The sequence below is a fragment of the Balaenoptera musculus genome, chromosome 12 (assembly GCF_009873245.2).
Source record: "Balaenoptera musculus isolate JJ_BM4_2016_0621 chromosome 12, mBalMus1.pri.v3, whole genome shotgun sequence".
In the NCBI taxonomy this organism is placed as follows: domain Eukaryota; kingdom Metazoa; phylum Chordata; class Mammalia; order Artiodactyla; family Balaenopteridae; genus Balaenoptera; species Balaenoptera musculus.
In genome coordinates, this window is record NC_045796.1 from 6820107 (window position 1) to 6835490 (window position 15384).

The 15384-nt window shown below is 39.9% G+C and overlaps 1 protein-coding gene across 3 annotated transcripts in view; it reads left to right on the plus strand.

Annotated features, from left to right (window-relative positions):
• The window catches only part of PRKN (parkin RBR E3 ubiquitin protein ligase), a 1292350-nt gene that overhangs the window by 737037 nt on the left and 539929 nt on the right, over nucleotides 1-15384 (plus strand). The gene's annotated exons all lie outside the window — the stretch shown is intronic.

Sequence of the window (15384 nt, forward strand, 5' to 3'; positions counted from 1 at the left end):
TAAACAAATGGGACTACATCAGACTAAAAAGATTTTGTGCAGCAAAGGAAACTACCAACAAAATGAAAAAGGCTGTTTATGGGACGGGAGGAGATATTTGCAAATTATATATCTGATAAGGGGTTAATATCCAAAATATACAAAGAACTCATACAACTCAACTTTAAAAAAATAAACAATCTGATGAAAAAATGTGTGTAGTGCCTGAATAGACATTTTTCCAAAGAAGACGTACAGATGGCCAACAGGTCCATCAAAAGATGCTCAAAATCATTAATCATCAGGGAAATGCAAATCAAACCCACAGTAAGATATCACCTTACACCTGTCAGAATGGCTATTGTCCAAAAGACAACAAATAACAAGTGTTGATAAGGATGTGGAATAAAGGGAACTTTCATACACTGTTGGTGGGAATGTAAACTGGTGCAGCCACTATGGAAAACAGTATGGAGTTTCATCAGAAAATTTAAAATAGAGCTACCATACGATCCAGCTATCCCACTTCTGGGTATTTTTCAAAAGAAAACAAAAACACTGATTTGAAAAGATATATGACCCCCTATGTTCATTGCAGCATTATTCACAATAGCCGAGATATGGAAGCAACCTAAGGGCCCATCATTAGGCGAATGGATAAAAGATGTGGCATATATAAATATGTATATATATAATTTTTAAAAAAGGATGAAATCTTGCCATTTGCGACAACATGGATGGACCTAGAGGATATTATGCTAAGTGAAATAAGTCAGACAAAGAAGACAGATACTATATGAGTTCACTTAGATGTGGAATCTAAAAGACAAAACAAATGGACAAACATAACAAAACAGAAAAGTCATAGACATAGAGAACAAACAGGTGTTGCCCGAAGGGAGGGTTGAGGGGGGATGAGTGAAATAAGTAATGGAAAGTAATAGGTACAAACTTTCAGTTACAAAATATATGAGTCACAGGGATGAAATGTATAGCATGGGAAATATAGTCAGTAATAACGTAGTATCTTTGGTGACAAAGATGGGCAAAATTTACAAACTTCCAGTTACAAGATAAATAAGTACCAAGGATGTAATGCACAACATGATTAATATAATTAACACTGCTGTATGTTATATATGAAAGTTGTTTTTAAAAAAAGAATCCTGGAAATCCTGACTCAGTCTGTTGATATATCTGAAATTTGTCTAAGCACTGTCTGCTCAGAAATCTATACCCAAGTGATAATGATTTGAAATGTCAATTGTAGTTCAGAGTACCTTGTACAGTCCTTTTCTAAAAAGTTCTGAGATTCTACTTTGTTGAAGACACATGCTATGCTTTGTACCATAGAGCAGAGCCTTAGGAAGGCATCGGAGTGAAATAAAACTATGTAGATTACAAAGACTTGGAAACTGTTTTTACTGTAACCAATACTATCAAAATGGAAGAGAATGAAATTCTCTACTCTCAATGAATTTATATGTGCGTCCCCTGATAGTAAGAACATATTGTAGACAGAAAGGGCATTGTGAAATCTCCAGGGACTTTCCGTAAAGCATACATTTCTGAAATATTTTTATTTGCCTATACAACCATAACATAGGGGCTGAATTTTTCTTCAGATCTGACAGTCCTTCTCATGCAACTCTTAATATAATAATACATTAAGCAGATCTATTTATTTCCAGTGTCTCTATAAGATAAAAGAATAAACCTTGGTGATTTTCCAGGGTTTTTTGGGAAACCTCAAAGATAGTTTTAGAGAAAACATCCTAAAATTTTTCTTTTCTTTTCTTTTCTTTTAATATTTAAGGTCCAGTTTGGGGAATGAAAAAAAAAATTGTTAGAGGAGATTTGGTTACCAGGTTAAGATAGGATCATGGATGTGTGAGAAAAATACTATCTTAGCAAAGTGACAACATATATTTAAAATACAAACATAGAAGACAAGACAATTGTAAAGAATCTCAGCTGTTTCTTAAGTGATGAAACTTTTTTTTTCTTAAATAATCAAAGGCATTATAAAGTCATTCTAAAGCACAGAAAATTATTCTGGTAAGACACAGAATCTCTGCTAGGTAGGCAGATTAGACCAAAGGTAAAGGATACACTTTCATAAAACTTGTTTTTATATTGTGGGAGAAGTCCCTATATGGTGGGTGAAGGCATTAAACAAACCCATCACAACTGAGTAATCTTTGCTAAAATTTTAACATATTTTTATAGCTTCTTTTCAGATACAGTTTTTATATATAAACCAAGACAAATAAAAAACACTCTCCAGGAGTGGCCCTTCAATATGTTCTTTAATACTGTGGAAGAAACAATTTGCTTTCTAACAAACTGTGGCCCAAGGACTCTGAGGGTCCCTGAGATGTTTTCAGGGGATCTATGGGGTCAAAATCATTTTCATAATGATAATAATATATAGAGTTTTCCAGAGGCTACATGATCACAATAGATTGAATGAAGAAACCAATTTGAAAATCCACCAGTTGTTTGTTAAGCTAGACATTCAGGATATTTTTGTAAAACTGTTAAAGGGTGAGAATTTCCTCTTAAAAGAAATTTTGCTTTAGAAATATTATGTTGTTTATGTTACTACCCAATGGGTTTATCCTTGTTATTTCCCAATACATTAATAAATATTTTAAAATTCCTGTTTTGATTTTTAAACTTAAATATTGATAGTTATAACTCATATTATAAACCACTTTAACAAAATGCCAGTAGAGTCCTCAGTAACTTTTAAGACTCTAAAGGATATAGAGACCAAGCATTTGAGAACCGCTGCTTTATAAAAAAAGAAAAAAAAAAAAGCACATATGCATTATATTTCTCTGTAGTTATTAGTATAGCTGTAATCATCCATATTAACTGTAACTTAATATCTACTTCACAAAGATAATTGAAGAATAGATAATTGAGAACTATCTGTCATATACAAGAATTTAGTAGACCAGCAAAGCTCATAGACACACATAATGTAATTTTTTACAGTAACCTGCACTCCTTTTATACTTTGTAAAGTGGGAAACCTGAACATAGTCATTAATATAATCAAAAGATATGGCCTCTCTGTAGCACATAAAAATAAAAAGGAAAAGTATACAAACTTGAAATTATACCTGACAGTTAATGTTTCAGTATTCTTTCCATCTTACTTTGAAATTGTCTAAGTATCCAACGATTTTCCATTAAATAACTTAATTTAATATTAGCCCAAGGTTGTAAGTTACCTAAAGATCTTGGAAATTATCTTTAAGCTGATATTCTACAAAACACAATTACAATTGACATAAAAAAGCATGTCAGAGTAATGATTCAATGAACACAAATTTATATTTTTTTCTTTTTTTATAATCTTAAACATTATGTAGGAGTAATGTTATGGTATTTGAATATACTATATAAGTTTGGGAAACACAAACCCACATAAAATAAAATGTATGATTGCTTTATAATTAATGGTGATAAATTAGAGAAAAGACATATCTGAATTTTTTAAAGACTTTATTGTTTTGGAGCAGCTTAAGGTTCACAGCAAAACTGAAAGGGAGGTACTTCCCATACACTCCTCCAGCCCAAAGCTTCCCCTACTATGAGCATCCCTCACCTCAGTGGCATGTTTGTTAATCTGGGCCTACGTTGACATGTCATTGTCACCCAGTCTGTGGTTTATGTTAGGGTTTACTCTTGGTATTGTACATTTGGTGGGTTTAGACAAGTGTATAATGACATGTATCCATCATTATAGAGTATTTTCACTGCCCTAAAAATCCTCTGTGAATTTTTACACCAAAACTATTAAACGAGTTTCATGTGCCAAAGAGTTATCTTAATTGTATGGACTTGGATTTTTAAAATATTCCTGAGTTATTTTTTGTAAGAATAAAATTTATCTAACACACTTAAAATATCAGAAGATTAATATCTTCCTTTTCTGAAAATTGTAGTAGTAATTTCCATTTTTATAAGTGCTTATTTATTATTATAAAGGTAATAAGAACAGAGCTCCTTTAATTTAAGAGATTTTATCATCTAACTCATTAATGCTCTCTGGAATTAGGCAAACATTTCACACCCTTACAGTAAGAAGTGAAGGCCTTTCTGCATTATGGACACACACACACTAAGAGACACATAGAGAACTTAGACTTCAGTTTCTTACAACTTCAGCTGTGTGTCAGGAGTAAACAGAGAAACACCAAAACTTACTGGTCCAGTTATCAAAGAGCTGTTCTTTCCAATGGGCACAAAATCCTTCATTAATTTGGGATCAAACTTGACAAATAGACAAACAAATAAAAACAAAAGTGATTTGTCTGTCTCCCAAAAGAGAATACATCTCTGTCAACCATCCACAGAAGTCACCAAGTGGACAACTTACAAGACCAAGTTCCCAATCACTGATGCCACCCCAGGAGAATAACTAGAAAGAAAAAGAAAACAAAGACTGTGTAGAGAAACAGAGTCAACAAAGTTAAAAATCTATTGCCACTTAGAATTCACTCTGAAAGCCAATAGAGGCATACCTGGGCTCCCACTTCCTGTGAAGTGTCTTTCTCAGCCACGTAGCTTACCTGCCCTGTCAGGTGAATTCGTTGGACATCTTGGTGGATGATATCCCAAAGTGTTAAGATAATTTTAAAGGTGAATAAAATTATGAGTCCCATACAAATATAAAATGGACAATGTCAAATATCTTGTTAACTCGTTAATTACAAGAGAACCAGTAAACTATTAAAAACCCATTCAAAGGAGACTCCAAACAGCAGAAACATACACAAGCAATTATTAGTACTGACATGAATTTAACGGACGCAGAACTGGTTTCTTTGGGCTGAGGAGGGAAAACAATTCCACCTGCACCAGACAAAATTCACATTTGTATTCAGGCCAGTCTTCTACACCCTCCAGAGTAGTAAAATAGCTCAAAGTTAATGAAAGGCACAGACCACACTATAGGATCAGGTAACTTAGAGCGTTAGACACAGCCCAGAATTCTAAAGGGCACCCTGGCTGGTTTTCTTTTAAAATGTGCCACCTTCTGCATTTGTCTGATTAATTCTTCATGGGTAGGTTCAGGTTAAGCATTTTTTGGCAAGGCCACTTCATAGGTGATGAGCTTCTGATACTGTTGTGATCACCGTTCCAGGGATACAGTGCTGAGTCTCTGCCGTCTTAGGGCACACTTTGTAGTTGGGAATCCAGATATGGGACAATTATAACTGCACCTTAAGTGCTCCAAAGTATGATGAAGTTTTCTGACACACCATACCTGAGTGCTCAAGGATCAGAGAAGAGAACTGTAGCAACTAACATTTTACTCGAGTTAACTTTGGTGTTGGGAAGGGCATATGAGGGTGGGGTAGAAAGGAGGGAAGAGGAAGGAGGGACCTGGGAAAGCCCCAGGGATGGAGCCTGTGGATCTCAGTTTGAAAAAAATCCAGAACAAGTAGCGAGACATCCAGTAATTGTTGAGAAGTCAGATAACGTGTAAGCCCATTAAGAATTTCAACTCCTAGGCTTAGAGCAGTGGGAAACCGCTGAAGCATCTAGGCTGCGGATCACCTGATGCTGTTCGTGGATGTTCGACTGTCACTCCAACATCACGAGGGATAGGACTGGAGTGGAGCAAGAGTGGGAGGAGAGCACCAATTTAGGGGCTCCTGGACTGTCCAGCGGAGAGGAAACCATGGCTTAGACTAGGGCTTTGGCGTAGACATGAGGGGGAAAAGCATCTATTGGGGAAATCCTCCAAAGCTACACTGTCTTGTTTACCTCAGATTATATGGCAAGTAAAGCCCATGGCTCTGACTAATCCTAGCTGATTTACGGTTCCTGGATGGCTCCCACTTTCTCTCATCCACCCCTTCCTTCCTCCACCCCTTCCTTCGCCACCTAAATGTCCTGTCATCACACACCGGAGATTATCGTAGCACAGCGTCGCCTGCCGCAGAGAGACCCCCAGGAGCTCTTGCTGCCACCCCTCCCATCTCACGCGTGAGGCAGTAGCGAGGCACTGGGGAGCGCTGGGCACTCGGTGAGCGGAGGAGTTACAGCTGACACTCAGTTCCCGTTCCCGTCTCTCTTGTGTTTCTGTGCTTTGCACCAAATAAAGCTGAGTGCCTGGCTTGTGTCAGCGAAGAGCTCTGTGCAGAAGTCAGTTTTAGCTGAGTTCTGAAAAATGTACAGGATTTAGCCAGCTGAAGAACAACCCAGCCCAGGGAAGGAGCTGTGTAAATGTGTGACCGTGGGGAAACGTGTGGCCCCTTACCTCTGTCTCCTTAAATGTGCACCCTGGGCGCCTCCCGCTTGGTATTGTAGAGGAGCTGAAAGGAGGGCAGGGTGACTGCCTGGTGGTGGCGGGTACAGAGACCAGACGACAAAGCGCTTTTACTCTGCAGACTAGTATGCATGGACTGGATCAGCACCAAGGTCCTACTCTAGAGCGCAGGGAACTGTACGCAACATCCTGGGATCAAGCGTAGTGGAAAAGAATATGAAAAAGAATGCATGTGTGTGTATACCTGAGTCACTTTGCTTCCGTACAGCAGAAACTAACGCAACATTGTAAATCAACTAGACTTCAGTAAACTATTTTTTTTCAAGCGCTTTTACTAACAGCTCTACCTGGAACTGTAGGTACTAAGAAATGAGACAAATGTCAGTTGAACGTTTGGACCAAAAAACAAATAGGTCCAGAGACATAAGAGGAGAAAGAGAGGAAGGTAGAGCCAGGAGGGCAGCGTTTGAGGAGGAGCTAGGGCTGGGGTGTTGACTGATTTGGGGGAGAGCCTTGCAGCCCTCCGTGGGGTGGGAGGCGCCAGGCAGGGTGCAGACGGATGACAGTGAGTAACAGACCTTCCCTCAGAGGTAGCAGGAAGTGGACAGAAGAGACGCAGTATTCAAAGAGAGCTCCCAAATGAAAACTTGAAAAAAATTATTTTATGAAGCTAAACATCTGCTATTATTATGGCGACCATATAGTTTGGGGGTGAAAGGAGGCATTATGAATAATTTTCTGGACAACGGGAAGAAACTGGGACTTTCTGGGCAGACCAGACAGATGAGACATCATTCAGTTTGGCTCTGTAACCACCTGAAATTCTCAGTGGCACAGAAGGAGAAGACATGTTTCTTGCTTCTGTGTCTGCAGGTCAGCTGGGGTTTGTTTCATTGGGCTGCACAGTGCTGGACTCAGGTCTGCTCTGTGTTCTGGGACCAGCAACCGGCAGGAGCTGTTTTTCTCAAGGTGACTGCAGAAGTGCAAGCGGGCAACCCAGCATCTCACCCCCGCTCACTTCAAGTCCCATCGGCCCAAGCACATCCTGGGGAAGTTAACAGTTCACCCACCATGAAGACTAGAAGCCCGTGGCAGAGTGTTGCTGCTATTACCAGTAGTAAATGAAGGGAGTGAGAACTGAGACAAACAATTTCACCTTGCACACCTGATCGTCCTAGTTATTATGAATATAGATTTCTTTTAACAATTCAGAAAAGAGAAGTAGAAATTAATAAGGATAAAATTGGTATTCTATAGGTGGGTCCGATTTTTCTAACTCTACACTCTAAAATAGCTTTAAATTTTCACAAGCCTTATCATCCTCATGCTGCAGTCACTTTCTTTTGTATGTTTTATTCTCCTTACTGTTGTTATAATGTCATTTCTGTTATTTTCTTTTTGTTCTTTTTTGATATACTCATTTCCCTTATTCTGCAGTTGTGTAGGGTCTTGTTGCTCCCCAACCAAGAAAAAACGAAGGCATTTCCATACAGAATTGAGAAGAATTTCTTGTGCTATTATTTCAGTTTCTACAAGCCTTTAAACTGTGGGAAATCCTCTGGATTATGTGACGATGCTTCCTTAAGATAAGTGAAGTCATTTTGCATCTCTCATACTTTGTGTGACATCGTTGCATCCACCTCTGTGGCTCTGGCACCTCTTCACCTCTTTCTATTATGAATACTCTCCTGCTAGACTCCAGATCCCTGGTATTTTTCTCTTGGCCAGAGTAGAGCGCTGCTGCTCAACTCCTCTTCAGCCAAGCTCTTGACTGACAACGTTGAAGCATCTGTAAACTTCTGAAAGGAATAGTTTGACATGGGGAAACTGCTGAAGGCTTTTCACTGTCCCGCTAAACTCCTGGATAACCTTGACTTCAGTGGGTGAATTATTTTCCTTTCCTTTTCATGCTCTGCAATCTCCTAATTGGTAAGAAATGAAAATGTTTAATTCTCTTGAAATCACAGCTTTGTCTTTAACATCATGTTTGTATGCACTTTGATAATCACGGCTGTTGAAATCTCTCTGCCTTCCAAAGGGGACAGTCTAAGTGATCCACAGCAGTCACCATCGTCAACACTTTCATACTTATAAACTATTATTAAACATGTTGATTTCTTTTTAAGTTTAGAGGAAGTATCCACTTGTGGTTTCTTTCAGAACAGTATCTCTTCTAATGGCGTTGTTAAAATGGAGAATACATCTTTCTCAGGTTTGTTGTTGGTCGCACAGAGCAGGAGCATGTGATGCTATAGGAGCCTGTGGGTGTCGGCACCGCTGGCAGGTAGGGGGGAAGTGGCCACACTCAGGGAGCTCCTCCGGGACCCTACTGACCGTGTGTCAGGCAGAAACAGAAGAAGAGCAGACCCAATCCTTAAGTCTTAATGTAGTCTTTTGCTTTTTTTTTTTTTTAAGGAAAAGCTCTTTGTATAGCAAAAATAATACCAAAATCACCCCTAAAAAGCATGGAGGTAGTAAAGAAAAAGGAAAAGTAACCACTGCTAAAATGCCTTCTGGTTGTAAACCCATGTGATGGACAATACACAGTGACTTAGCCTTTTGACAGGCCTGCATCTAATAGCTCTGAAGTATAAAGGAAAAACACTTCTGCGTGCGTCTCTCCTTTACTCTCCCACTATCACCACATAATACTTCATCCTATTACCACGCAATACTTTGTCCTATTACCACATAATACTTCATAATATTACCACGTGATACTGTGTAATATTACCACATAATACTAATATTACCACATAAGAGCAACACCAGATGTGTGGGTTTTCCCACATCAAGCAAATTTCCGATACCAGCTAGGTACCCTACAGTTCAACTCCGTTCTGACACGAACCAGAGTTAAAGCAGACCCCACACATTAAGGGCTCGTCCCACAAGACCACCCCACTTCAGATGCCAGTTGCAAGTAGCAGGTCCCCAGGTTACCCAGAGTTTTCATCTGCCTTAGCTACAAATCAGAGGTTCCCATGACCCCGCCTCCTGGATTCGGTCATTTGCTAGAACAGCCCACAAAATTCAGGGAAACACTTACGTTTACTAGTTTATTATACAATAAAGGATATGCTAAAGGATATGGATGAACAGCCAGATGGAAAGATACACAGGACAAGGTTTGGAAGGGTCTTGAATGCAGGAACTTTTGTCCCCATGAAATTGGGGTGCACCACCCTCCAGCATGTAATAGATATGTTCACCAACCCAGAAGCTCTGCAAAACCCAGACTGCTGGGATATTTTTGGAGGCTCCATCATGGAGGCATGATAGATTATTAACTCCATCCCCAGCCACTTCCTGAAGAATGGGGGCTGGCGGAAGAAGTAGAGCTGAAAGTTCCAAGCTTCTAATCAAGGCTTGGTCTTTCTGGTGACCAGCCCCCATCCAGGAACCCAAGAGATACTTCACTGGAACAAAAGACATTACTATCGCCCAGGAAATTCCAAGAGATTTAGGAGCTCAGTGTCAGATGCGCCTGTCACTCAGGAAGTTGCAAAGGTCTTAGGAGCTCTGTGTTAGGAACCAGGGACAGAGACCAATGTATATTTTTCTTGTTGTATTACACTCAGTTTTTTATTTTAAAATGTATGTTTAATCTCCTTATTTGGATCCATGGTATGTAGACCATTCTTATTGTCCAAGGATACACCATAAAGATGGGGTGTTTGCTCATACCTGTCTTGTCTTCAGTTATACTGATTAATCTTTTCTCTTTTCCTTATAGGTTCTATTTCTGATTTCTTTAGTAATTTATTTTTACCCACATCCCTCTCTTCACTGTCATAATCTTCTTTAAAATGTGTACTCTCCAGTTGGAATACTCAAGTCCATATCTGTGAGCACCTCAGTTAGCACCTAACATCCCAATGTATATGGTGATGCTTGTACGCCAGGGTCGACAGGACCCTGCATGGCTGAATGTGGGCTCAGATGCAGGTTAATCAGAGGGTGTCCCTAGTCCAGTTCACTCAGAATTTCTGGGGTTATAGAGGATCTCTTTGTGGTAGCAGTTTGGATAACTTGGTCCAGACCACTGTGAGGGAATCCCAGGGACCCCAGAAGCTTCCTGATAACAAAGATGTGCTAGGGCCTTCTCTAGGTAGGTAGTGGTTCTGACTGTGAGTCCAAATGCCCGGACAGCAGTGGTATTTAGCATCACAGCTAAATGTCTTGTTTCACTTCTTATTTTGGTTCCTGCATAGTTTTATGCAAAGAGTCACTCAGACATCTCTCTCAGCTTCTTCAGTGGATTAGTGTAATAATGCTGACTTCAGCTCCTTATGTGGGGAATCGAATGACTTGTAGGTGAAAATGTTGTGAATGCCACACACACACACAAAAATCTGAATTATTTAAGGGTAGTAATGATGTCTTTACTAAACAAAAACAAAACACACTGCACTTAAGAGTGGCAAGGTCCTGATCGGGAGCTACGGGGCAGCGTCAGCAGCCCCCAGGCCCCCGTTCTCACTCCCCAATCTGGCTTCTCTCTCGTCGGCAGCCACCCGCCCGGAGGGCAGCGCCGGAGCCTCTCGGAGAATGGCTGTGTGTGCAGACTCGCCTCCCAGTACCTTCGTGGGACTTCACACAGGGCCTCAGGGTGCACCAGTGCCACGTCTCCTCTGACCACACACATCCATGGGTTCATTCATTCAGTTAGTCATTGTATTAGTTTTCTTTAGCTGCTGTAACAAGTTACCACAGACCTAGTGGCTTAAAAACAACACAGTTTATCATCTTGTCACAGGAAGGAGGGACCCCTTTTAGGGCCGAAGAGTGGGGTCTTGTCTAACACTCAAAAGTGAATTGTCCAAGGAGACGCACATACTGACAAAGCAAAAGACTTTACTGGGAAAGGACGCCCGGGCGGGGAGCAGCAGGGTAAGGGACCCAGGAGAACTGCTCTGCCGCGTGCTTGAAGCCTCAGGGTTTATGGTAATGGGGTCAGTTTCTGGGTTGTCTCTGGCCGGTCATCTTTCTTGTGCCCATATTTGGTCTGACTCAAGGTCCTTTCTGGCGGCGTACACATCTCTCAGCCAAGGTGGATTCCAGCGTGAGGGTTTCCGGGAGGTTGGCAGGACATATTATGGGCTGGCGTCTCCTCCCTCCTTTGGTCCCCTCCCAAGTTCTCCTGGTTAGTTTTCAGCAGCACCATGTTCCTTATCGGGCCCTCCTGTTGTGAGACAGCTCAGGGAAGCCGTTGTTACCATGCCTGCCCAAGACAGGTGGTTTCGGTCAGTGGTTCCCTAACATTCTTACTGTTCTATATGTTAGAAGTCCTAAAATCAAGGGGTCACAGAGATGTGTTCCTTTCTGGAGGTGCATAGGGAGAGTTTGTTTTCTTGCCTTTTCCAGCTTCTAGCAGCTGCCAGCATTCCCTGGAGCTAGCCCCCTACCATCTTCAAAGCCAGCAGTGGCCAACTGTGTCTTTCTCACACTGTTATCATTTTAACACTGACCACTCTGCCTTTCTCTTCTACCATTTAAGGACCTTTGTGATTACGTTGGTACCACCTAGATAGTTCAGGCTACTCTCCCTATTTAAGGTCAGCTGATTATCAACACTACTTCCATGTGCAAATTTAATTCCCCTTACCATGTACCAGGACATATTCCCAGGCTCCTGGGATTACATCACAGACGTCATTGGGGTTCATTGTTCACAGTCATTCAACCAGTCATGATTACTCAGCAATTCAGAATTTCTACTATGTGCAGGAACACTAGTGTTACCATAAAGTGCTGAGCTCTGTAGGTAGAGGGGAAGAAAACATATCCCATCACAAACTGTTGCATTTCAGTGGATTTTGTTAAATGTGATAAACCTTTGATCCAGTATGACTCCAGCTTGTTTCCCAGCCAACATTTGCAGAACACTCTGTTCTCATTTTCATTTGTCCGTACATCACTCCTAATGTACTGCTTTGCATCAGATACTTTCTGGACACTATTTAATATTATACCGATTATATGCAAGATAAAGTCATACTTTATTTCATTTCACTAATAAATTATTAACTTATAATTTGGGGAGACTTTATTTCATTTCACTAATAAAATATTAACTTATAATTTGGGGAGACTTAGAAGATAATGTATCAATCACTTCTCTGGCCTAATTTCATCCATTTGTATGGATGGATAGGTAAAGTGACACCAAGAGCATGTGACCTACCCAGTTCACACACTTCCTTGAACAGAGCCTGGAACTGGTCTTCTGATCCTTATTCTGGCTCATCAGTGCTTATCTGCCCGAGGAAGAATGCAGGATTCAGGAAGATCCAACTCAGTTGCTAAAGATTTTCCGTCTTACTGAAAATTCAGTATGCAAAGGCAAAGGAAACACCTCCCTTGTTTATTCAACTATGGAAACAGGGAATCCTAGTTATCTCTTATAATTTGTAGAAGTGCTTTGAGCCTATTTTTTTTGAGGTGAAATTCACATAACATAAAACAACTTTAAATAACCTTTTTATGGGATGAACAATGTAATGGTGTTTAGTGTATTTCCTGTGTTGTGCAACCATGACCTCTATCTATTCAAAACATTTTTATCACCCCAAAATAAAACCCCATCCCCATTAAGCAGTTACTCCCACTTCCCAGTCCTCCCAGCCCGCTGCAACCACTACATGATTTTCTGTCTCTATAGATTTATCTTTTCTGAGTATTTCATATCAGTGGAATCATACAGTATTTGTCCATTTGCGTCTGGCTTCTTTCACTTAGCATAATGGTTACCAGTTTTATACATGTTGTCACATGTACCAGTACTTTATTTCTTTTTATGGTTGAAATATATATATATGTTGAAATATATGTGTACATATGTACATATATATGTATATCTATATGTGTGTGTATGTGTGTATACAATTTGGTTACCCATTCATCTGGTGATGGACATTTTAGTTATTTCCACCTTATGGCTATTATGAATAGTGCTGCGATGAGTATTTGTCTAAGGTGTGCGTTTGAGTCTTCGTTTTTACTTCTTTTGGGTATATAGGAGTGTAATTGCTGGATCACATGGTAATTCTATGTTTAACTTTTTGAGGAACTTGAGCCCATTTCTCACAATGGGTCCAAGACAAGTTTAAGAAACTCCAGAGTCCTCTTCTCAACTCCGAAGGCTTAGGGGTGGTGAGATGCTTTGAAAAATAAGCAGATTCCAGTCCTGCCTCTGGGGATCTATGTGACCCTTATCACGTTCCTTAACTAGATTCTGAGCCTCAGTTTACTCATCTGTTAAAGCTGAAAAAACACCCTCCTCTGTAGGTTTTTCCCTGAATTCATTAGGGGAAAAAAACAATATTTTCCCCAGTGAATCTTGACCTTTGACCTCAACAATGATGTCTGGCAAATTCTAAGTACGTTCTTGAACTGCCGGAGGCTGCATTCGTGTCCTGTTTGTAGGAGCGCCCCGTGGCAATGTTTGAAAGACTATGTTTCCCCTTTTACTCACATGGCACTTTCACAGTTTACACTTTCACTGACTTCTTGCTATTTTATTTGAGTACCAAGTGGATTGTCTCAACTTCCTCCCTGTTAAGTTTGTTTAAAAAACAAATCTAACATTGAATTTAATGCTGAGAAACTGACTGCTCGGAAGAATTAATTCCTCCTATGTTTTTAACAGCTTGAAAATCAGCACACAGAATTTCACGCTACATGCAAATAACTTTCCCTGGGTGTTAGGGTATTTTGGAGCCCCCTGAAGCACGAGTATGTATTCTACACTTAACCTATCTGGACTTTCCCTGAAAAATCAATTGCCAACCTAGTTTGGGAAAATTATTTTGTCCATTAGATCCTGAAATTCATTCTGAATTCTGAATTACTGATCTTCATTCATTGATTCAAAAAGTATTTATTAAAACATTTTCATGTGCCAGGCACTTTGCTAAATACTAGGCTTATGAAGTTGAATAAGTCAAATTTAGTCACTATTACAAGACTTCAAACACAGTCTAGAAGAAACAGTGATAAAAAATTCTTCAAAAAAATTATAGTAGGTATGTTTAGAGGGAAAATACAAGATAGCTAGATGCACAGGCAGGGTTACTGAATTCATACTTGGGGATCAGTGAGGCCTTCCCAGAGTGGGTGAAATTTAAGCTAAGGTCTTAAATGAATGGTAGTAATAGCAGCAGCAGCGGTACAACTAGTAATAGTACCAGTAGTACTAGTAATAGTACCAATAGTACTAGTAATAGTACTAATAGTAGTAGCAGTGGTAGTGGTAGTAGTAGGAAGAGGAGGAGGAGGAAGAGGAGAAAGGGTAAGTGTGTTTTAAATGCTCACCTTTCCCAGGCACTCTTCTAAGCTCTTGACCTAAAGTATCTCACTTTGGCCTCACAACAATCTCACAAGACAGTTACTTTTTCTAATCCCATTTTATAAATGAGAAATCTGAGCCACAGAGAGGTAACCACCCCATGTTCCCACAACTATTAAATGGCAGAGCCTGGACTCAAATCCAGACAGAGATTCAATAGCAAGTTCAGCTGAGGGGAGAACAGAGCTGGCAAAAGTATCTGAAAGTAAGGGAACAGCATTTATGAAGGATTGAAAGGGAGCAAGAGAGTGTGGAACATCAAGGAACTGACAGTTGAGTACACTAGAGCACAAAGTGCAAAGGCACTGGGGCAGACAGGGAGAGGTGGAGCTGGATGACCAAGCTGGGCCAGATCATGAAGGACCTTGTAAGTTACATCAAAAATTTGCATTAGCAGAATTTGATGATTACCCAGTGGTTACATAACAGAGTTTCCTTTTTCTTAGGAGACACTCATTGAATTATTTGGGGTAAAGGGTCATGATGTCTGCAACTTGCTCTCAAACAGCTCAGCAAACATATAACAACAACAATAATAATTTATATATACTAATAAATATATATTATATATATTAAATAGATGATGATGGTCATGATGATGTTCATGATGAGAGAGAGAGATAGGCAGATAGAAAGCAAAGTTTTAGAATCTACCTACCCAGTCATTTTTTCATGCACAGTTTCTACACACTGGGTGTCATTTCTACATAGAATTTTATACCCTACCCTTTTCATCTCAGTTATAGCTGAAACATTTCCCATA